This window comes from Nicotiana sylvestris, chromosome 6 (assembly GCF_000393655.2).
Source record: "Nicotiana sylvestris chromosome 6, ASM39365v2, whole genome shotgun sequence".
Lineage (NCBI taxonomy): Eukaryota > Viridiplantae > Streptophyta > Magnoliopsida > Solanales > Solanaceae > Nicotiana > Nicotiana sylvestris.
Window position 1 is genome coordinate 212,855,826 of NC_091062.1, and position 23,856 is coordinate 212,879,681.

General features: G+C 37.8%; 1 long non-coding RNA gene across 1 annotated transcript; it reads left to right on the forward strand.

The window, feature by feature from the left end:
• Positions 1 to 179: 179 nt before the first annotated feature.
• LOC104235879 (uncharacterized) lies at positions 180 to 3,871 on the forward strand. The gene is made up of 3 exons (XR_713292.2): positions 180 to 561; positions 641 to 767; positions 3,568 to 3,871. It is a non-coding gene; the product is annotated as an uncharacterized lncRNA (long non-coding RNA).
• The last annotated feature ends 19,985 nt before the right edge of the window (positions 3,872 to 23,856 follow it).

A 23,856-nucleotide genomic window follows, 5' to 3' on the forward strand; every position in this document is an offset into this window, starting at 1 on the left:
AGAGAACCATATCTTGATCTATCTATATAATACTTTAAATAAGTGAGAGTGTGTAAAGAGAAAAGAAAAGAAAAGAAAACATATATTTTTAGCCGCTTTCAAAAATAATACCAGATAAATATATATATATTTGTGTATAGATATAATATACATATTTTATACACTTTTGGCTAGGGAATGCAATTTGTGTTTTGCCGTATTTTATTCCTATTTGTTCTTGTTAATTAGGTTTATCAACCAGATCAATGTCACTAGAGAAGAGAAGATCAACAATGGGAAATTGTTGCAAATGGCTGAAGCTTCTGGTAAAGGGGAAAAAAGAGAGAGACAACGCGAGATGCAAAACATGGAATTTGAGGTCTACGATAAATGGATTCTACAACCATTGAATAGCAAAATTAAAAAGGATGGAGATAACCTTCAATTCATAATTTCTCTGGGGGAAAAAACCTATAGAATCCCCCAAATTTCTTCCATTAAATCCCTAACTCGAAAATTATCCAAACCTTCTTGATTATATATAAATCCGTCTTTAATTCGGTTTATTTTCATGAATTTAAGGTAAAGCTCCATTCTTTAATGCTTTTACCCCCGTTCGGGAAGATTGTATTCTAACTTTTGGTTAATAAATTTTCGTCAGATTTCATTGACATTTTCCTGCTTTCGAGCAGCTACATCTATTTGGAGATTCGTGTTGTTCCTCCGCCTCTTATCGACGAGTCCTACTGATCATCTTTCTTTTTTGCTCTTCCTCACTATGCTTTCAGGTACTCTTCGATCTTCCTTACCCTTCATATGTGATTATCACTATCTGTATATATGTTTATAACTATGCTTCTGCTGAATTCTAAGTTGGCTGGCATTTATGGTTCACAATTTTTTTTTTTTTGTTAACTAGGGTCAGTTTTTTGGGTGATTTGCTCATCCTTTTAGATGTTTGGCTTGAATTGTTGTTTGCCGTTATGAGTGGACTCATCATCTGCTAAGTCGAACGAACCTTATAAGAAGTTTATTGGTATGATTACTAATAAGTATCTTTTCCAGCTACTGTGTTTTCGCTGATAAAGAAGTAATTCAATGTCATAAGGGTTCTGCATAATTCACCATAGATATGATATCAAGCTGATACTCTTAAGTCTCATGGTAATACTTCCCATTTACAAAATAAAACAACTTTGATTTCTTGCACATGATCAGAAAGCCAGTTAAGGAGATGAAACTTTATTAAAATACAATCAAATACCCCTTTTAAGTTTTGTAGGGATGATGTTGTTTCTCTTTCATCAAGTTTAAAAAAACAAGGAAAATAGTAGTGTTTTATCTAGTTCTATCTATCTTACTAGTAATGGTTCCCACACGGGGGCCTTGGTAGCAAACTCTAGCTTCGTAACTATGATTCCTCTTATGCATCTTCTTAACTGGTTTCTTGTACATGTTTGATTATCTATAATATAACGACATCTTTCCGACCAAAAAAAAAACAATAATAAAATTTGAGTTCCTTAACTTTGAATCTGGTGAACTATGGGTAGGCGCCATCACAGAAAGTGCAGGTATATATTGACGAAGTCTCTCGGTCATTGAATTCTCTTGAGACACTAGTAGCCAAATAAAGTAACAAAGCAGTTTAGTCCAAGCACTTCTGTTAGATATTTACTAGACCAGACCATATTTTTATATAGAAACAAAAACATAATTTTCTTAACCCAATGGCAAAAGCTAAAATTTTGATTCTGTATTCAGAATTATGTTCAATCTCACTCATTTCGTAACGCTCCGAATCTGATTATTCTGGGAGTATCCATGGTATCGAGGACCAAAACATGATCAAAGCATTTCGTAAAAAAAGGTAAATAATATTCCATTAGTAATGAAGAAAATGAATGGAGGGTTATCCATATATGTTTTTCAGATCCATTAGAAGATGCAAAATAGCTAGAACTGAAGGTGGAGAAGTTTTTTTTTCTAAGGAAAGGACTCTTTTTAGTTTTATCCCCTTCTAATTTATACATAATTGTTTACACTATAGTTGTTGATCACTTCTTGGTGTGACCTCATGTGAGTAGTCTTGAACGATCATACTATTGTCGCTTATCTATTTCAGTCACTCTCATTTAATTTAGTCGATCTTTAGTCCAACTACAACAAGTGTCTTAATCTGAAGATTCTCCTAGTTGATAGGATCCGCATCAAAAATAGAAGAAGAAAGTAGAATGGAAAATTTGTCAATAATCTATATTATATTAAAAGCATGAACCCTTTAGTTAAAAAGTTAAATTACTTTATTACCCCTCTTATCTTAACATCCTATTTACGGTAATTGTTTTTTAAAAAAAAACAAAACATGCAAGAGTCCAAAGCCAACAGTCACAACCATTCTCTACGAGACAACAATCACTAAACGTTACACTCTCTTTTCTTTGCCTTTTCCTTTCCATTTGTCTGTTCATCTTATTTTAAATAGATTTTCTTTGTCATTTCTCCACAAAATCCAAATGTCATCAAACTTTAAATTGCAAATTCTCTTTAATCAAGCAATTTGTCTTCAGATTTATATTTGGAGCGTGTCATGGGATTTATATTTAGTCTTCTGAATCGGAGTTTATCATATAAAACCAACCAATGGCTGCTACAACTTGAGTTTCTCTCGAATTTTGCTATGCATATTCCTCAATTTAGTTGCTTTATTTGTTGATTGAACTGTAAATTAGCAGTGTTCGATGCTTAAAAAAAATTAAAAAAGTTAGGGTACATATATGGCACTTATTAATAATCTAACTACTTAAAAAAGAGGATCCTACAAATTAAAGAGTCCTAGATGAACAGTCACAACCATTCCATTTTCTATATCGCAATAGTCCCTTATAAAGTATTCACAGTACATTCTCCACGAGACAATTGACAGAAGACACAAAAATAACAGAAAGTGTTCATGCAAATTAAGGAAGCACATTAAGGTGATGAGTCTGGTCTTATAATCTCATAAAACTATTTTGGTTTCCTATGTCTCCATGTAAGTTTGATCAGTCTGTCGATTCATAAGAGAGAAAAAGACAATGACTTTATCGCACATTAACTGTTGCTTCTATTAAGAAGTCTAACAGTGATCCTTCTACTTTGTCTCATTGTCATAATATACCATTTAAGGGGATTATCTTTAGTATCGCCAGTTCTTGTATGGTTTATTTTGTACTTGTTTATCTCTTCTAAATGGCAACCAAAGAAATGTAAAGGGAAGTCTTACAGAAAATTGAGAAATGTTCTGAACTTCATATTCAAAGTTTGATATTCATGAAAGATTAAGAGTAATTAACCGTGAAATTCATGAGATATATGGATTTTGAATTCTTCTTATGTAGCATCAAAGGGTTCACTTGGCTATCTATTTCTCACTAGACATTGGATAAGATTCATCCACATATATGAAATGATAGTTATTAGTCGTCATTTTTTTATGAAAAAAAAAAAAATGCAATTGGGCTATTTGTAAAATAAAAGTTTTTTTGTCATGGTTTTCTCAAACAAAATACATTTTAATGTTATATTTGTTTTCTCTAATTGTTAAAGGAATCCACGAGAGATTGACACTCTTGTTCCTTGTCCAAGAAGTGAGTACAACTTTTGAAGGTAGAGAAAATATCAAAGCCGTGAGTCAAGAAGAAAGTCATGAAATCGAGTTCTGTTTTTTTTTTAATTTCACATATTATTTATCATTTATTTATACATTTAGTATTGTCCTATATGATTTTTTATGATGCCATCGATGAATAACAGGGTAGACATTTCACAAAGAGCGATGATCTACAAATTATCATATTGTGCATGCTAATTATGATAAAAATTAATATATGTTTAAAGGTTGTTGTTGTTACTTCTTTGTCAAAATGCAAGTTAGTTGTCTTACATATATGCTTCATTCATGATGTCAAGTGAAGTTAAATTTTTAAGCAGTTGAATGATATGACGTGATATATTATTTGGAAGGATCATACGCCAGGTATAGAGTCTATCGAGAAGTAGGTGAGATATGCTTCATAAAATTAAAATTAAAAAAATATTCGTAAATTAAATTAAATTTTTAGTTGTTTTTTTTTAGATTCATACGATAATTACTTTGACCTTGATAAACAAATTATTATGCAATGTTTACATTGGTCATTCGCAGAACCTTGTATTTTATTCTTTCGTGTATAGTAAAGTTTCATTCTTTGTTCTGTAGGCGATCAACCTATCACTTAATCACAGACTGCTTTATCATTATTAATTTTTTGTTGCTTGATCACATTCAAATTTATGTATCTACTTATTATATTTTACCCCTACTTGGTAGTTTTGTAGCAAGTTATTTCAGACATTTTATAGGTAAAGAAGAAATCACGATAATAACCACTACGTGCATTTCGATCGAAGAGCTTTATATTAATATTATTTTGCAAAGCAGTGTAATACATGACACGGCATACACGTGCAATGCACGTGCCGAGAAACTAGTAAAATACAAAAGTATAGTAAAACGGAGCACTCTTAGAAAAATTTGAATATGGAAGTCCCTCTTGAATTCAAGAAGAAGGAAATGATGAAAGTGAATAAGATGAAATGAATGTGTTTTTCTAACTCTGCCTTCCCCCGACAGTATTTGGTAAAATAATTGGGCTGCTTGCTTTGGCCAAAATTGCATTTTTTTTCATTTGCTTCCGAACATGGCGTCACAAGGATTATTTTGCTGAGTTTGGTTTAGCTCGATTTAGAAATGGGCAAAAGTGTTGTGTTTGAGCTAAATGGAGATGGATAGATACGCACAACCCTCTTTGTACTAATGTTTTATATCATTGAAACTTTTTTCACTCTCACTGGCCTATTTCTCCTCTTCTAATGATTTCCTATATCGGTAAAGGTTCAAATATGTATGCGAAATTGAACGGATTTGCTTGTCATTAATACGTTGGCACAAATATGCCCATGTCGTTCATATTTGCTCAAATATACTTTTATTTGAAACGCCCCACATAAATGGCATATTTGGTCTCATGCGTATACTTTGTTTTTGGTAGCAATATGAATATTACCATTGGTAACATCAAATGATTACACTTATAGAGCACCTAAATTTGACCACAGACTTTTAGGCCTCCAACAAAACAGAAAATCAACTAATTACAGATAATTTGTCTAACTAAACTCTTACATTTTTGTGCTTTCTTAGATTGTTGAAGTAACTCTAACCTTTCTATAACTTCCCTCTCTATTAACAGTTCTTCCTTGAATTTTTTTTTGTGTTTCTAGCTCTTCAGGTATAGTATATCACTGCTATATGAGTTGCAGCTATCACTTCCTTTTTGAATTTCTTCCAATGCTTTCTTTTGATCATTTCCAGCATTTACTTGATTCCTGCAACCTGTAGCCCGCCCTAACCGCATGTTTATATCTTGTCTTACTGCATTGATCCAGCTGCATTCAACAAACAGGTGGTCTTTTGTTTCCAGTTTATCCTCATTACACAAATTACAGTTTATATTATCAACCTGTAATTGCATCCCAATCAGCCTGTCTTAGTTAGCAGCTTCCCAAGTGTTGAAAGTCAACCAATAAACCTGTGTTTAGGCTGTGCTACAGCTGTCCAGATTAAATCTGCAACCGTTAGTTTCTACTGTCGACCAATTATATCAAGATAACTTTTAGTGGTTGAGTATCTCCCTTCTGAAGTTAAAACATATCTGCCATGGGAGTACTATTCCTTCATCATTTCTTTGATTGAGTTTATCTTCCTCCAATACTAGCTACTATCTATAGGAGGTGTATGAGCTCTTATGTCATGATCAACTTTCATGTATACACTATGAACCCACCTTACCCATAAGGATTCCTTATTCTCTGCCAGCTGCCATATTAGTTTACCTACTGAGGCTATATTCCATTCTTTACACCCTTTGATATTTAAACCCCTCAAGTTCTTTGGACAACACACATTTTCCCATGCAGCCAAAGCCACTTTCTTTTGTCCCTCATTTTTACCTCGCAAATACTCCCTACATAGCATGTCTACTCCTTTTACCACATTTTGTGGTAAAATGAAGACATTCCCCCATAAGCTATGTATAGAGAAGAGCACAACATTTACTATTTGAAGTCTTCTTGCATATGATAATTGCTTAGAGTAGGTAACATTGATTCTGTGAGTGATCTTCCCAATCAACATTTGACAATCCATCTTGTTCCATTTCCTTGGAGATAAAGGCAGTCCCAAGTATCTGATAGGAAATGATCCAGAAGTAAATCCTGTTCTTTCCAACAGTTGGTCCTTGATACCTTCTTCAACCCCAGCTACAAAGATGCTAGATTTCTCCATATTGGCAATCAAACCAGACACTTTATTGAAGTGATCTAGGGCTTCCATTACTCTATTTACTGAGCTGATATTACCTTTGCAGAATATCATCAAATCATTAGCAAATATGAGATGTGTTAGCTTAATCTCTTTGCACATTGGATGGAATCTGAAGTCAGGTAATCGACTAAATGTCTTTAATGTTCTAGAAAGGTATTCCATTACTAGAACAAATAGCAGTGGAGAAATAGGATCTCCCTGCCTCAATCCTCTCTTTCCAGCAAAGTAAACATGGCCCTCTCCGGTAACTTTGACTGTGAACATAGTAGTAGACACACATACTATGATCCAATGTATGAATTTATCAAGAAATCCATATCCTCTTAAAGCTTCTGCCAAAAGCTCCCAGCTTATCATGTCATATGCCTTCCTAAGGTCTATTTTCATTAAGCATCTAGGAGTTGTCTTCCTATTGTAGTGCCTTATTAAGTCATGGCATATCAAAACATTGTGCATCATGGACCTTCCTTGTACAAATGTTGACTGGTTATCTGCTACTATATGATTGACTGCTGGCTTCAATCTTGTACATATCATTTTAGATATACACTTGTATAGAACATTACAGCAGGAAACAGGCCTATATTGAACTGCATTTTTTGGAACTTCCAATTTAGGTATCAAGGCAATGTTAGTGGCATTTATTTGCCTGAGCATGTTCCCATTCTGAAAGAATTCTAGAACTGCTGCAGTGATGTCTCTTCCCACAATTGACCAGGCTGTTTTGTAAAATCCACTTCCAAAACCATCAGGGCCAGGACTTTTGTTACTGTCAATCTGTCAATCTGAAAAATAGCCTGCTTTACTTCTCTTTCCATAAAAGGTTGCGTTATCTCTTGTTGCTGAGCTTCTGATAGACTATTCCCATTTTTTTTATTATACTACTAAAATCTTGCACCCTTTCTGTTGCTTTTTTCCCTAGTAGATTTTCATAATAGTCAACAAACATACCAACAATTGTATCAGGATCTGTTTGCCAAATACCAGAGCTGTCTTTGAGCTGAGTAGTAGCCTGCTTCAGTTTCCTGTGCTTGATTACTGAGTGGAAGTATTTGGTGTTGTCATCTCCCAGTCTAATCCATGTTGTTTTACTTCTTTGCTATAAATACACTTAAGCTAAATAAGATGATTGCCTGAACTTTTGATAAGCATTGACTTCAGCTTGTTGATATTCTAAACTAGTGGGACATCTCTGCAGTTGAACTTGGACATGTTTGAGTGTGTTCCTGTCCTCATTAGCTTCAGCCACTATGTTATGAAATGCCTATTTATTTAAAGCTTTCAATCCCCTCTTTAACATTTTTTATCTTTTCACTACTGTAAACATTTTGCACCCTTCAACAGTCTAGTTCCAACCCTCTTTGACTGTGCTCATGAATTGTGGATGTTGAGTCCATACATTATAAAATTGAAAGGATCTCTTACTTTTCAGCTTCTCATTCACAAAGGTCACCTTTACAGGATAGTGATCACTAATCCCCTCTATAAAAAATCTTGAATTGCATTCTGGCATAGTATCAAAACATTGCTCAATAATAAAAATCCAATCAATTTTTAAAAAACTTTTGTGCTCATCATGTTTATCAGTCAAAGTGGATCTATTTCCTTGTGCGGGTAGTTCCATCAATCCACACTCCACTATACAATTATAGAAATCCACCACTTCAGCTTATGTCACTTCATTTCCTCCTATTATATCCTCTACATTCAGTATAGAGTGAAAATATCCTAGTATCATCCATGGTTCACTACATCCTCTACTGTGAGTAATTAAATCTTCCTACAGTTCCTTCCTTTTATCTTCTATATTAAAAACATATACATAGATTACCTCAAAAAATAGTTGAAGAGGAACATACAATACTTCACATGTTATTAGTTGAGCAGTCTTTATCCTAGGTATAATCTGGCCTCCAGGTGATCCAAATTCTACCATTGTAATGACAATCAAAGTTTGTTACAAACTTCCACCCAACAAACATCTTATCTGCTACTTAACCCATCCTTTCTTTTTTAACTTTTGTTTCCAGCAGGCCTATCAAACCTACTCTTTCCTCATTGCAAAGGAGTTTAATCTCCTTTTGTTTATTAGGAGCATTAAGCCCCCTAATGTTCCAACTTAGTAGACTAACCATCCCCATTAAGAGGGATAATTAGACCACCTACACTACTTCCTTCTCCCTCTCCTTAGATAGGTTGAAGCCTTCCTGCTTATTGAGTATCTGGAATGAATTGGATTTCTCTATTTGTTCCTTCTGCCCTTCCATAGTCTTGCCATATTTATTAGGTGTTTGCCAACCTTGTTCTATATTTCTTTCCTTTGTTACCACCTGTTCTTTTGCTACATATTGTTGTGTTCTTCCTAGAGTTCCTTGTCCTTTAGTAATTCTTATGGCATTTGAATTAGTTTTCTGAGCTTCATGGTTCTTCTCACTTTGCATTTGACCTTGCTTCTCCGTCTGAGTATTTGCTGTCTGTTCTTTGTTCCTTTGTTCATTCTTAAGAGCTTTATTCTTTAGTCTGCATACGCCTTCTTCATGCCCATACTTTAAGCAATGGGTACAAAGAGTTGGCTTCCAATCATAGCTAACCCTTTGCTCTATTAGTTTTTCCTTCTCATTCCTAAACATCACCACATCAGGTGGTTTAGCATCTATTTCAACCTCCACTAGCAGTCGAGCAAATTTCAAACCAACACTTTTTTCTGTGTTCTGGTCAATCATTAGTGGTTTACCAATCAGACTCCCTATCTTTCTTAGCCCTTTTGGACTCTAATATTTGAAGTCCAATTCTAGAAATTTGATCCAAATTAGGGTTGAGCATATATCGGGTAAAACCGATAACCCTAATCGTTAATTATTTATTGAGTTATCGGTATTGGGTTATTGGGTTAACGATTCGGTAACGGGTTAAAATATTTTTTTATTGGGTTATCAGTTCGGGCTCGGTTTGGCAATTCTGTTATTGGGTAAAATCGATAATCCAATAAGGATTAGCGAATTTACTAGTTTACCCTTAAGTATATGCATACTAGGGTTTCATAGTTCAGTGGCTCGCTCGTAGTCCTGAACTTGGAAAACAAACTAAGAACTCAAAGCTATCTCACATGTTTGGAGTCACTATGAAAGGATTGAAGAAGGTGACGATGGATGGTGGAAAGTAAGATGTAGTCATTCTCATCTTGTTTTACGTTAAAATGCACGAGAAACTGGTACTAAGTCCTTAATGAGGCATGTTGAGCATTATTTGGAGTGCAATTTGGTGAAGCCTATAAGGATTGAGTAGTTGTTGTGTTGTTTACTTGAATTTGAACTATTAGTGCTATGTTTGGACTTTGGACTTGTTAATCTTAAGGTTGCTACTGCTTTGTATTGTTATTAATGTGTTTGAACTATTACTTTGGATTGTTTGTAGTGTTGAACTATTAGTTGAAGTGTTGAACTTTGTTCTATTGTTGCAGATTTAGTTCTATTGTTCTATTGTTAGCAGAACTATTAGTTCTATGTTTAGCAGAACTATTAGTTCTATTGTTTCTACTGTTGCAACTTTTGTTAACTGTTTCTATTGTTTTATGTTGCAGAATTTTTTTCAGAATGAGAACTGTTCTATTTGCAGAACTGTTCTCAATTTTTTCAGAACTGTTTTATATAACTGTTCTATTTGCTGAACTGTTCTCACTTCTTAACTACAAAAAAGCTGTTTTATAAAACTGTTTTAGCCTGCGAAACTGTTTTAGTTCGATACATTGCAAAATTGTTTTAGCTCGATACATTGCAATACAATTTTATACATTGCGAAACTATTTTAGTTGTTTTATCTTATCGGGTAAACCGATAACCGAACTGATAATGATCGATAACCGATAACCAATATCTTATCGGTTTATCATATTTGTAAACCAATAATCGATAGGCAAAACCGATAATATTCATAACCGAACCGAACCGACCGATGCCCACCGCTAATCCAAATTGGTACCGTAAGAAGCTCCTCACGAGTGAACTCCAAATCAGGTGTCCAAGCTTTGACAATGAGAGCTTTGTTGTCAAAGTGATAGATGCCACCCTCAATTACCTCCTGTTTTCCTATTGCAGTATCAAATCGTACAACAATTACACTATTTTTTAACATTGCTATCCTATCTATACCATGTTTACCCCATCACCTCTGTATGTAACCTTGAATTACAACAAACGGTGGATGAGCCCCAAGCACATAGCAGATCAGAGCATTTCCCAATAATAAATTTCTATGCTAATGTCGTCTAGTTCAATTTCAACAAAAGTAGACTCACCTGTAGCTTTAGGTTGAACATACTCTAATTTGTACCCATCATTTGAAATTTTTGTGATATCGAAGTTGTCCCACACTGAGCTCTTCATCCCCTACATTTCAGTCGCCTCATTGGCCTCATCTGCCTATGATTTCCTTCCATTACTCACATGCACCATTAGATTGCTGCTTGTTGATGCTTGCTGGACCTCATTCCATACTTGAATTGCTTCAATTTGCTTGCGTTTCTCATTTTTCGGTATTTTTGGTACTGTTTCATTGAGATTAGGGCTCGATTGCTTACTTCCAGAATTTTCAGTTGTTGCTATCCTTCCTTTAGTTCCTCGTGGAGCATTACTCTGTAAAGCAGCTGCCCCCTTCGCCATTAATGCTTTCTGAGATGGAATTCGAGCTCTCTTACCCATGTTGTCACGTGTATACTTTGAGAGCATAATTTGGACATTAAAGTTCTTAAACTTTTATGTTATTGAGTTATTTTGTTTAGTTCATGGAAATATAATGGAAATTTGCAATGATAACATTCCCCCGCATCGATTACTTTCCTTCAATAAGTATACCCTTAAAGTATGTGTGTGGGATCAAATATGCCATCCATATGGAGCCGTTCAAATAAAGGCATATTTGAGCAAGTATTGGATGGCAGGAGCATTTTTCTACTAAAATATTAACGACGTATAATTCATCCCAATTTCACATAACTCAAGTGCATATATGGACCTTTCGTTCCTATATTAACAAGAAATTTATACATATATAATCCTAATGTACTATATTTATTTCAATTTTTATTACATTCTTCTCATTTCAGACATTCTAATATATGTGACGTCTGTATAGGGTAAAATATGTTATGCCATGTGGCCATCCAAAAAAGGGACACATGGAACCTAAGACGGGGGATGTCCAAGACCGAAGGAAACTGTTCCGTCTATCACCGATAAGAATAACTCTCATAAGAATGTAATAAATACTCTTCGCTTGGTCACATTTAATAGGGAATGTTCCATGACATTAAGTACGATTGTCCGTTACAAGAATTTTGGCATTTATGCTCACCATTACATCTTCATCAATGACCCTCATAATTGACACTAAAAGGGGCACGGTCCTAAGACCTCCTTCCTAAGAGTAACTATAAATAGTGAGCTCAGCTATCATTGCAAATCACACATGATTTTTCTAGCAAACTTATGATATACTCTATCCAAAGCTTAATACAATTTTATCTTCTTACTTTTTGATTTCATTTTTGTTGTGCTCAGAACCACTGTTTCTACTATTTCGTCTCCATATCAAGGCGTATTGCATATTTCTTCAATTATCTTATTATTTTAGGATCAAATTAATTCACTTGTCTAGAAACTACGTATAAATTCAACTATACCATTTTATGCATAAATAGTTTGGCGCCTACCGTGGGACGTAGAGAGCTATGTAATTAAATTGATACTTGCATTTTCTACTAACGTGTTTTGATTATTTTGTCTTAGAAAAAATCATAAGAAATGGCAGATAACGTTGTTAAAAACATGCACAATCCCGAGATTCGAGGGGATCAGCCTCATTTCGAGGACTCAATCGGTGACTCCCACGATGAGGGGGATGACGCCACACCGGTGCATGACATGCAATATCCTCGATATGTTCGGGAGACAACTCCCGATGATGCCGAGGAGGAACATGCATTGATACGGTAAGGGTCTTGCAAGAGCAATAGGCGATCATTCTAGGTCACCTCACGCGACAGGATAAAGTTATGATGGAGTTGAAGCAGGCGCTTTCGGGGGTTCAAATAATACGAACAGATGAGAGCTGGTTCCTCCTGGCCCTCCTGCGAATCAAACAACGTAGAGGGTCGAAAATAACACCTAGAGGGGCCAAGTTGGCTCCAATGGAGCTGGGGGAGTAGATCCGTCCCCAATAATGAAACTGATCCCTTCAAGAATGAACTCTTACGGTTCATAAGGGAAGTGAATGTCCGCATGGACCAAATCCTAGGCGCACCACTAGTGTTGAAAGGACCGGACTCAAAGAAATATACTCAGTTGCCATACAAACCAACCTCATCACCAGAACTAATCCCGAAGCAGTTTAAAATGCTCGACGTGCCAAAGTACGATGGAACTTCAGACCCTCAAGAGCATACTACCACCTATACAAAATTGAATCTGTATAGGTGAATGGAAATGATTTAGCTCCTCACAAAATTGAATCTGTTTTGCTAATGAAATTCAGAGAGACTCTCACGAGGAGAGCCTTGACATGGTATTCATTGGTACCCGAGCATTCCATAGACTCCTTTGAGATTCTCGCGGATTCTTTAATCAAGGCTAATGCTGGGGCCATAAAGTACAGGCCCGAAAGGCCGACATTTTCAGGATTGCACAAAGAGAATCCGAGTTGCTACGAGAGTTCGTCACCCGATTTTAGAATGAGAGAATGTTGCTCCCGGTCATCTCGGATGAATGGGCGGATGAAGCATTCACCAAGGGACTGAATCCGAGAAGTTCAGATGCTTCACGAAAACTGAAGGAAATCCTGATTGAGTTTCAAGCAACGACTTTGGTGGATGTCTACAACCGGTACAAATCAAAGATAAGGATCAAAGATGATCAGGTTGGCTTTCCAGCATCGACCAATGGACGGGAGAAGAATAGAGAAAAATCAAAAGACGATTTTGACATGGACATATGACCTTCGAGGGGCTGGTTTTTGCCCTACGAATGAATCGAAGGCCGCGGTAGAGGCTTTTAGATAGCGGACAGGTTCGCTATCGACAGAAGGACTGATTGCCGTTGGAACAATAGATCACTGCAGGATAAAGAAATGTCAAGGTCATGGGATCCTTCCTACCTCAAGCTATCATAATACAATTTCAATGTCAGTGTAGTAGAGTTGGTGTCATCCATGAGAAACATCAAAAAAAAAGCACAGTTCCCGAAACCAATGAGATCTAATCCCAGCCAGAGGGATCCCAACTTGCGGTGCGAATACCACGGGATGAATGGCCACTGGACTGGAGACTGCCGACATCTTAGGGAAGAAGTGGAAACATTGTTAAAGAATGGTCATCTTAGAGAATTCTTAAGTGACCGAGCTAAGAACAATTATGGTCGTAACCGGGACAATGCGGAACCCTAGAAAGCAGGAGAAGATCCCCCATGCCAAATGATTAACATGATCTTCCGAGGGAACGAAATCAATGGAGTCCCCTTCTCGGCAGCAAAAAAGACGAAAGTATCAACAACCCATAGAAAGAGGCTCCGGGAAGTCGCCGAAGACAATATCACTTTCACGGAGGAGGATGCAGACGGATTGCTGCTACCACATAACGATGCACTGTTAATTTCTTTAAATATGCTAGATTTTAAAATTAAACGTAATATAGTGGATCCAAGAAGTTCGGCTAATATCATACAATGAAGAGTAATTGAGCAAGCTAAACTCACCGGAAGCATTATTCCGACCACAAAACTCCTCACCAGATTCAACCTCGCGAGCGTGACAACCTGAGAAGAGATTTTGCTTTCCACAAACGCTGGAGGGGTAATGAAAATAACTATTTTCGAAGTGGTAGACAGTGATATGGGATATAACCTTATTCTAGGGAGAAGCTATACCATCAACATATCATCAATTGCTGAAGTTTCCAATGAGGGGGTTAAACAGATAAGGGGTGACCAACCGGCGGCAAGGGAGATGAATGTAATTTCAGTCTCCAGTAGAAAAGGAAAGGGAAATGCGGCATAGTAACTACAGGAATCGGTGCCTGCTCCCGAACTAGATGAAGTTAGCTCGGGCAGAAATGTCAGAACATTATCAGATACCGAGGTATTTCCAAGTTCTAAAAAAGATGGATGCAACGAAATCTACAACGGAAGAGCTTGAGCAAGTTGCATTGTTCAAAGAATTCCTAGAAAGGAAATTTCACTTTAGGATAGGACTGCACCCCGAACTCAGGTTTGGCTTTATTAAATTTCTTAAATCGAATGCTGATTGTTTTTCATGGTCACATGAGGATATCACAGATATCTCGACGGAGGTAGCCGTACACAAGTTAAGTATGGACCCCAACATACCTCCGGTAAGAGAAAAGAAATGCCTTATTGCGGAAGTCGGGAATAAATTCATCAAAGAGGAGTTAACTCACTTACTTAACATCGTGTCAATCCGAGAGGTAAAGTATCTCTATTGGCTAGATAATGTAGTCATAGTTCCTAAGAAGAAGAACAAATTTTGCGTATATGTAGATTGTAAGGACTTGAATAAGGCATGCCCGAAAGACTCGTTCCCGCTGCCAAATATCAATCAATGATCGACACAACGGCCGGGCACGAATTAATGAGTTTCCTTGATGCGTATTCCGAGTACAACCAAATTAAGATGAACCTGGAGGATTAGGAAAAGACCTCGTTTATAACAAATTTTGGCACATATTGCTATAATGTGATGCCCTTTAGGGTTGAAGAATGCCGAAGCCACTTATTAGCGGCTCGTGAACATGATGTTTGAAAAATAAATAGGAAAAACTATGGAAGTTTATATAGACGATATGCTCGTTAAGTCTTTGAATACATGAGATCACCTTAAGCATCTGCAAGAAACTTTTGATATCCTAAGGAAGCATAACGTGAAGCTTAATCCCGAAAATGCACGTTCAGGGTCAACTTCGGCAAGTTCCTGGGATTTTTGGTATCGCAAAGGGGCATTGAGGTAAACCTCGACAAGATCAAAGCCATTGAAGATACCCCGGACCAACTGGCGAACAATGTGAAAGAAGTTCAAAGGCTCATGGGAAGATTGGCAGCCTTGAGCAGGTTCATTTCCCGATCATCAAAAAAATGTCACCGTTTCTTTGCACTGCTCAAAAAGAAAAACAACTTCGAATGGACCGTAGAATGCTAGCAGGCTTTGAGAGTTTTAAAAAGGTACTTGTCAAGCCCTCCGCTACTTTCTAAATCGAAGGAAGGTGAAGCACTATTAATCTACCTTGTGGTCTCGGAAGTCACAGTAAGTGCAGTTATAGTCCCTGAGGACGAAGGTACGCAGTATCCCATTTATTATGTTAGCAAAATTATAACGGGAGCAGAAATGCGCTACCCATATTTGGAGAAATTGGACTTAGCTCCCGTAGTCGTCGCTCGGAAGCTGAGGCTCTACTTCCAATGTCACCCGATAGTTGTGGTGACCACTTTCCCTTTGCAAAAAATCCTTCACAAACTCGAGCTCTCGGGTAGATTGACGAAATGGGCCGTTGAATGAGTGAGTTCAACATAGAATATACACCAAGGACTCGAATTAAGTCATAAGTCTTGGCTGACTTTATAGCCAATTTTAGTCCGGGACTGCTGCCTTTGGCAACCAAAGAGGCAATAATAGTGTCAGAATCGACATCAGGGGTTTGGACCTTATTTACAGACGAAGCTTCTAACATAAAAGAGTCCAGACTTGGTATAGTATTAATCACGCCTTCGGGGGAAACCCTCAGGCAGGCCATCATAACGGTTCCATTAACTAACAATGAAGCAGAGTATGAATCTTTGATTGTAGGGCTCAAACTGGCCCTGGGACTTGATTCTGAGGTCACCAAAATCAAATGCGACTCACAGCTGGTGGTAAATCAAGTCTACGGGATCTTCGAAACTAAAAAGGAGCGCATGCAACAATATGTAGTAAAGGTCCAGGCTCTGTTGGTGAGATTTCGGGAATGGTCGATTACTCATATCCTGAGGGAAGGTGACGTAGAAGCAGACACATTGGTTAACCTCAGATCATCAATGGAAATAAAGGGATGGGAATCCGGGAATGTAGTACAACTAATGAACTCAGTCCTGGATACAAATGGTTACTATGAGGTAAATTCGACTAATTTGGTCTGGGACTGGAGGAATGAAATCATCGACTATCTCGAGCACGGGAAACTACCCAAAGACCTTAAAGCATCCCAGGCATTACGCGCCAAAGCAGCGCGATATAGCTTCAAAAGAGGCCAATTGTATAGAAAATTTTTTCAAGGCCCGTTGGGCCGATGCTTAGGGGCATCCGAAGCTAACTACATCATGCGAGAATTCCACGAAGGGATATACGACAACCATTCGGACACAGATTCCTTAGTATTAAAGCTGGTAAGGGCGGGATATTATTGGCCATGCATGGAACAAGATGCCAAAGACTTCGTACGAAAATGTGATATGTGCCACCGATACGCACCACTGGTGCATCAACCGGTAGAACTATTACATTCGGTTATGTCCCCATGGCCGTTCATGAAGTGGGGGATGGGCATCGTCGAACCATTGCCACCGGCTCCCGGAAAGGTAATATTTCTTTTAATTTTGACTGACTATTTTTTAAGTTGGTGGATGCAGGTCCTTATCAAAAGATCAGCGAGCGCGAAGTGGTGGATTTCTTGTGGGAAAATATAATTTTCAGGTTCGGAATACCAAAAGAGATAGCATGCGATAATGGGCCACAATTTATTGGTACAAAAGTCACAAATTTCCTCGAAGATTTAAAAATAAAGAGGATCACATCTTTACCCTATCATCCGAGCGCAAATGATCAAGCGGAGTCAACGAACAAAGTGATTATACAAAACCTCAAAAAAAGGTTGGAAGCGGCTAAAGGTAATTGGCCTGAGGAGTTACCTAGAGTTTTATGGGCATACCAGACAACGGCCAAATCGAGCACATGAGTAACTCCCTTTTTCTTTATGTACGGTGCAGAAGCTTTAATCCCGGTGGAAGTAGGGGAACTCACCTTGGGATATTTCACAACAGATGAAGAATCAAACAATGAAGCAATGTTAGGCCTCATTTGTTTTTTTTAAGATTAAGACGTCTGAATCTGAATACACATCTGAATATCAAAATGCGTATTAAGATTAAGACATCTAAATCTGAATACACATATGAATATTAAGATGTGTATTAAGACCTCAATACTAAATGATTAAGACTGTTTGATTTTTAATACTTAGATGTATAAAATTTATCTTTATTTAAAAATTAATAAACATAAAATTCAAATGAAATACTAATTAATCTAATATTCTATCAATAATATATATATATATATATATATATATATATATATATATATATTTAAAATACAGTAATTGATGGTGGTGATGGCTAACATTGGTGCTTGTGAATCCCCACTAGAGGCGGTAGTTAGTGGTAGGTTTGGTTGATGGTGGTGGTTCAGGGTAGTAGCTAGTGGTGATTAGTAGTGGTAGTGATTATGATTGAGGATGGTGGTGGTAAGTGGTGATAGTTAATAATGGCGGGTGGTGGTAGTAGTTGTGATTAAGGAAGGTGGTGGTGGGTGCTGATAGTTTATAATGATGAGTAGTGCCGGTTATGATTGTTGATGATGATAGGGTGGTTAGTTGTGGTAATTGAGGTGGATGAGTGTTTGTGGTTGAGAATAATGGTGGTGGGAGTGGTGCGGATGACGGGTGGTGGTAGTCGATTATGGTGGCAGCTATGATTGAGAATGATGGTGGTGATGGAGGTTGAGTATGGTGGTGGTGGCGGTGGCATGGTGGTAGTTAATAATGGTAGGTGGTGGCGACAATTAATAATGGATATGGATGATAGCTTTAATGAAATTAGGTCTCTATTACGGATCTTAATCATACAGACCCATTAAATAGTTATGAAGTAAAAAAAACACTTAATGATTAAGATCTGAATAATTAAGATTCAGACTTTAAAAACAAACGTACTTAATGTCCGAGATCTGAATGATTAACATTCAGACCGCCATTAAGTATAAATAAATGAGGCCTTAGTCAACTTAGAGCTACTCGATGAGCAGAGGGACTTGGAGGATGTAAGAATGGCAGCCCAAAAGCAGAGAATGAAGAATTATTATAATCGAATAGCCAACCTCCGTTATTTCAAAGTAGGAGACTTGGTCCTAAAGAAAGTAACTCAAAACACCCGGGAGCATAACGCAGGTAAACTAGGTCTAATATGGAAAGGCCCCTACCGGATTTCAGCTGTCACCGGGAAAGGTTCATATGAATTGGAGAATCAAAATGGAGAAAAGTTGCCCAGCAATTGGAATGTGGCACACCTCAAAATATATTATTGCTAATGAACATCATCTGAACTGAAAGTATGTGCTGCACTCTTTTTCCCTTCGTCTAGTTTTTGTCCCAATTGGGTTTTTCTGGTAAGGTTTTTAACGAGGCAGAAACAAAAAACATACTTTGAAGACAACAACAGTAAGACCTTTAATAACAAGGCACACAAGCAAAGGTCCACTCTGGGACGGTTAGATAATCTTTTGCTCTATATCAAATTCCCACTGGGGAGTTAAGTTTTCTATTGAGCAAAGGTTACCCGACTGTTCACGAGCACAAACCACTAGACGGTTGTTAGATAGTCCTTCGCTCGATAGCATAAGTTCCTGAGGGGAAGTAAAGTATGTTACCAAGGTAAGGATTATCTAGCAATTCATTAGTGGAATCTTCGGAGAAACAAGACTTCAAGTGTTCCAATTCGCATTCTTCGCATTCGAACGCTGGGGGGATGATATGAGGATAAGGAAATAATGACTACGACGTCGACCGGAGAATGAAAACCGGAAACATAGTTGTATCATCGGGATCAGAAACTGCACGGCCAGCCCTGTAGAAACAAGTTGTACAAATTAGCCACAAGTAATGGCTGTTTCTTTTCAGCATAGCAAATGCTTATGTACTTTTCATTTTGAAAAGAGAAGGAATAAAATGAAATATATTTTTTATCTTGTTTGTTGTACTAACGATGAATTAACTTTGTTATTTGAAAGTTAAACAAGTACTTCAAATGCTACTGCCATAATGAACACGAGACGTCCTCTTCAAGAATACCATAAACTTAAAAGGGCCCTCTCTTCTAAAAATCCTCATGTTAAAGGGTTGGTTTCGAAAGAATTTATGCCCGGAATCAAAATGACTTCAGAAAAAAATACACCCAAAGCCTTGCAAAAAAGGCGCAAAAAGCAAACTTGTGCAAATACTTAACCCTCACGATAAAGGTTTGATTTATGACGAGTTTGTGACCGTAATACAAATGCTTTTGGGGAAAAGAACACACCAAAGGTCTAGCATAATCAGATGCAAACAGGAAAACTTGTGCAAAATTCTTAAGCAAAAAAAAGATAATGCAAAGAACTTGCATAAATAATCAAACGAAAGAAATAATCAACAATGCTTGAGAAAAAAGACGCTTTATTTACAGTCACATGCCAAAAGGGCATATATACAAGAATTGGAAAAAGAAAAAGAAAAGATATACTGCAGTATCTCCGGAACGCGGAGGAAGAGAAGTGCCCGCACCCCCGAAAAAAGTATATGTATTTGTCGATGGCTCAATATTTTGGTCTTCACCAGTTTGGCCTTCAACATCATCATCCTCCGATTCTTCTTCAGTTCCCGAGAACTCGAAATCGAAACCAGAAGAACCAGGAGCATCAGGCCCGTCCAGGAGACCACTTTTAGCTGCTAACTCAAGCTTATGAGCCTTAGCAATTTCCGCATCAAAGTCAATGATACCAGCTTTGTCCTCTTCCAAGGTTTTTCTCCTCATGTTGTACATAGCGTAAGTTTTCTCAACAATGAGGGAAGCCTCTCGCCGCTTTAGTTCTTCTTTGAGTCAGGTTACCTCGGCAGAAAGGCTTTCCCGGGCGGATCGAAAAAATTTGAGGCTAGCATCGAGGTCGCGGACAATAGAGCTGAAAATTTTATTATGCTCAGTCTTATGCTTCTCCTCCAGCTGGGAATATTTCACCCCCCCCCCCAGCAGCAAACTCTTCAGATTTGGAACTCAAGGCTGCCTCCAAATTATTCAGTCTTTCAGCGGAGGCAGCATCATGATCGGATGTAGCAAGAACAACATTATAGAATTCAACCCATTTAGCTTTAGATTTTTGAAATTGAACCCTTATCGGGCGATCTCTTGGCTAAGGATTTCCACCTCTTGCTCGCTTTGATGCAAACGAGCCTCCAACACAACGGCCTCAGTGGCCTTGGCTTCCAGTTCCGAAAGGCGAGCGACACTTTGCTCCCGCTCTACCAAAAGCTGATCCCGTGCGGATGTAATTTCTTACTTCTCACAAATCAAGCTCCGAAGGCCCTCAGAAGCAAGAAAGTTAGCCTACAAAGCAAGAAATGCAAGATTCGGGATATGATTAGGCAAAAATAGAAGAAACAACAAAAGAGGTAAAGAATATACCGCTGCAGTGTTGTGCATGGCGATGTTCAACAAGCACTCTCCCGAGAGAGCCTGAATCTTTTCCCAATCTTTCTCTGTAGCCAAAGGCTTTAGTTAATTAGCAATCTCCACCGACCGGATAGCAACTTGCATCAGGTGAAGACCGAGAGAGTAACATTCCTCCCCCCTGTGGATCTTCAAAGGGGGAAGCATAATTTTGCCCTAAATTCCCTTGAACCGGGGACTAGGGAAGAGGAACATCTCCTTCATGATCAAGTGCGGCCAGTGGAGATGATGTAGTAGTTGCTGGTGGAAGAGATGGGGAAGATGGAGATGAATCTAATGGCGGTGAATGAGAAGCAGCTGCAATAAATGCAGTGCTGGTTGTTAGATGCTCGTCAACCAAAAAGGCAGGGACTCGGTACTCAACCGCGCAGTACCAAGCACAACAATTGGGGCCCAAAAACGGGAGTTGGCATTTTTTACGAAATCAAACTCCCCCAAAGTGTCGAGATGTCCTCTTCGATTGGTGTAACTAACTCAACAGATTGAGCATTCTGTTGAGTTGATGATGATCGTCGTCTTCTATGTAGAGAAGTTCTATCATCACTAGCTTCTATATCATCATCGATCATCATAGTGTATATGACAGGCCCAGGAGGAGGGCTAGTGATCACAACTTCCGGAGATGACTCGGGGGAAATAGTCTTCACCTTCTTATTCTTTTCCCCGGCCACGGAAGAACGCTATCTTTTTGGCTGCTTGTTCTTCGGCCGGGGACTTCGTAGTGAAACACTTGCGCCCGAAGCAGGCCCGGAGATACCTCTTCGAGTGAGCGCCGCTTGAAGCAGCCTCGCCGCTTCAGTAGGATCAGCCAAAACATCCTCCTCGAGAATATTAACTGAGCCCGCTAGTAGACCTGATTTCAAGCAACAGATAGAAAAGATCAATCAATTTCCTCACATAAAAAGCTGAAACAAGGTTAGTCTGAATTACCATAATTTTTGGCCTTCCGCCGTATTTGATGGACATTTCTTTCCACGTACGGGTCTCGGGCGTAGTGATGTCTAAGATCTTTTGGACCCACAGGCCCAAGCCTTCAACCATAGGCGGAACCCATCGAATTGCTGAAACGAGTGTAGAATGGAGGATCAATATAGATATGGAAGAATCCCTAATCAACTAAATATTAAATAAAAATCTTGCAAGTGTGGTTCCACACCTCCAGAAAGGATGAAGCCGTTGCCGGAATGATATCATTGGTAGCAACTACAACAAACCGCTCTATCCACCCACGGTCGCTGTCATCATCCATGCTAGATAACAGGGCATGATGGCCGCGTTTGCTGAAATTTATCATTCCCCCACGGATGATTTTGGGGGAATAGAGATTCATCACATGAGCTAAAGATAGCTCCTCTCCGTTTCCTAGCACAGATGCCAAAGACAAGCAATCGTCCTCCACACAGAAGGACTTACTTGCGCCAACCATACTTGATAGCTGAGGCAGAACTCCGCAAAATTCATGGCCATGATTACCTCGATAACCAGCAAAAGCTATGTTGAATCGTGGGATGACACATGTTCGGGGCATTAAATACGGAGAGACGTGCATCTAATCAACCATCAAAAACCTTAAAAAAATGATATCAATTCCCGCCAAAAGAATGTTTCTACCAACTTCCTAGTGACACAAAATTATATCACCGGAAAGCAGAGGGACTTTCTGTATAGGGTAAAATATGCTATGCCACGTGGCCGTCCAAAAAAGGAACACGTGGATCCTAAGATGGGGGGATGTCCAAGACCGAAGGCAACTGTTCTGTCTGTCACCCAGAAGAATAATGCTCATAAGGATGTAATAAATACTCTTCGCCCAGTAGCATTAATAGGAAATATTCCATGGCATTAAGTACGATTGCCTGTTACAAGAAATTTGACATTTATGTTCACCGTTATATCTTTATCAATGGCCCTCATAATTGACATTAAAGAGGGGCACGATCCTAGGACCTCCTTCCCTAGACGTAGCTATAAATAGTGAGCTCAACTATCATTGCAAAGAACACATGATTTTTTCTGGCAAACTTACATTATACTCTATCCAAAGCTTAATACAATTTTATCTCCTTGCTTTTTAATTTCATTATTGTTGTGCCCGGAACCACTGTTTCTGCTATTTCGTCTCCATCTCAAAGCTAATTATTACATATTTCTTTAATTATTTTGTTATTTTAGGATCAAATTAATTCACTTGTCTAGAAACCACGTATAAATTAAACTGTACCGTTTTACGGGTAAACAATGTCGTTTTAATTATTCACAACTTCACAATTATTAAGAAATTTAAATTAATAAATTATTCATAATTTAAATTTGATGTAATATTTTTCTCTTTTCAGCCACTAATTTTGAATTTCATTCCATTATTATTGATATTAGTCAAATTAACATCTTAAATTTCGTATTATATTAAAACTACAATAACTTAAAGTGATCCCAAAAAATGAAGAACAACATGAAAAGATCGAGCAAAACGCTCACGTCCACAAACCTTTTCTTCTTATTACAGTAAGGCTAAGCTGCAATTTTTTTCCTTATAATTTGTGGACAGGGTGAACTCCCTTCCTCTCATTGAATTTTGGCCACCAATTTCTATGAGGTACAGCTGGAAATCGATAAAGAAAAAGGTTTAGTATTTTGCCGAAAATCTCCCACGCTCTTTATCCACGCGATTCCCCTTAATTTGGAACATCTACTCTTCCTTTGCCACAAAATTAGATAAGCCTTTTCTTAATTCTATTGTGTCATCGACTCATCGTCGTGATAATGATGGGTAGAGAAAAAAAAAGGTATTTTGTAAATATTACAAGTTACAAGTGAGTAAAAAACATTAATTATGTGATATCTTACTGTAAACCTAGTTTAGAAATAAATTCTCGGACATATTTAGATTTAATGTAAATTATTGGT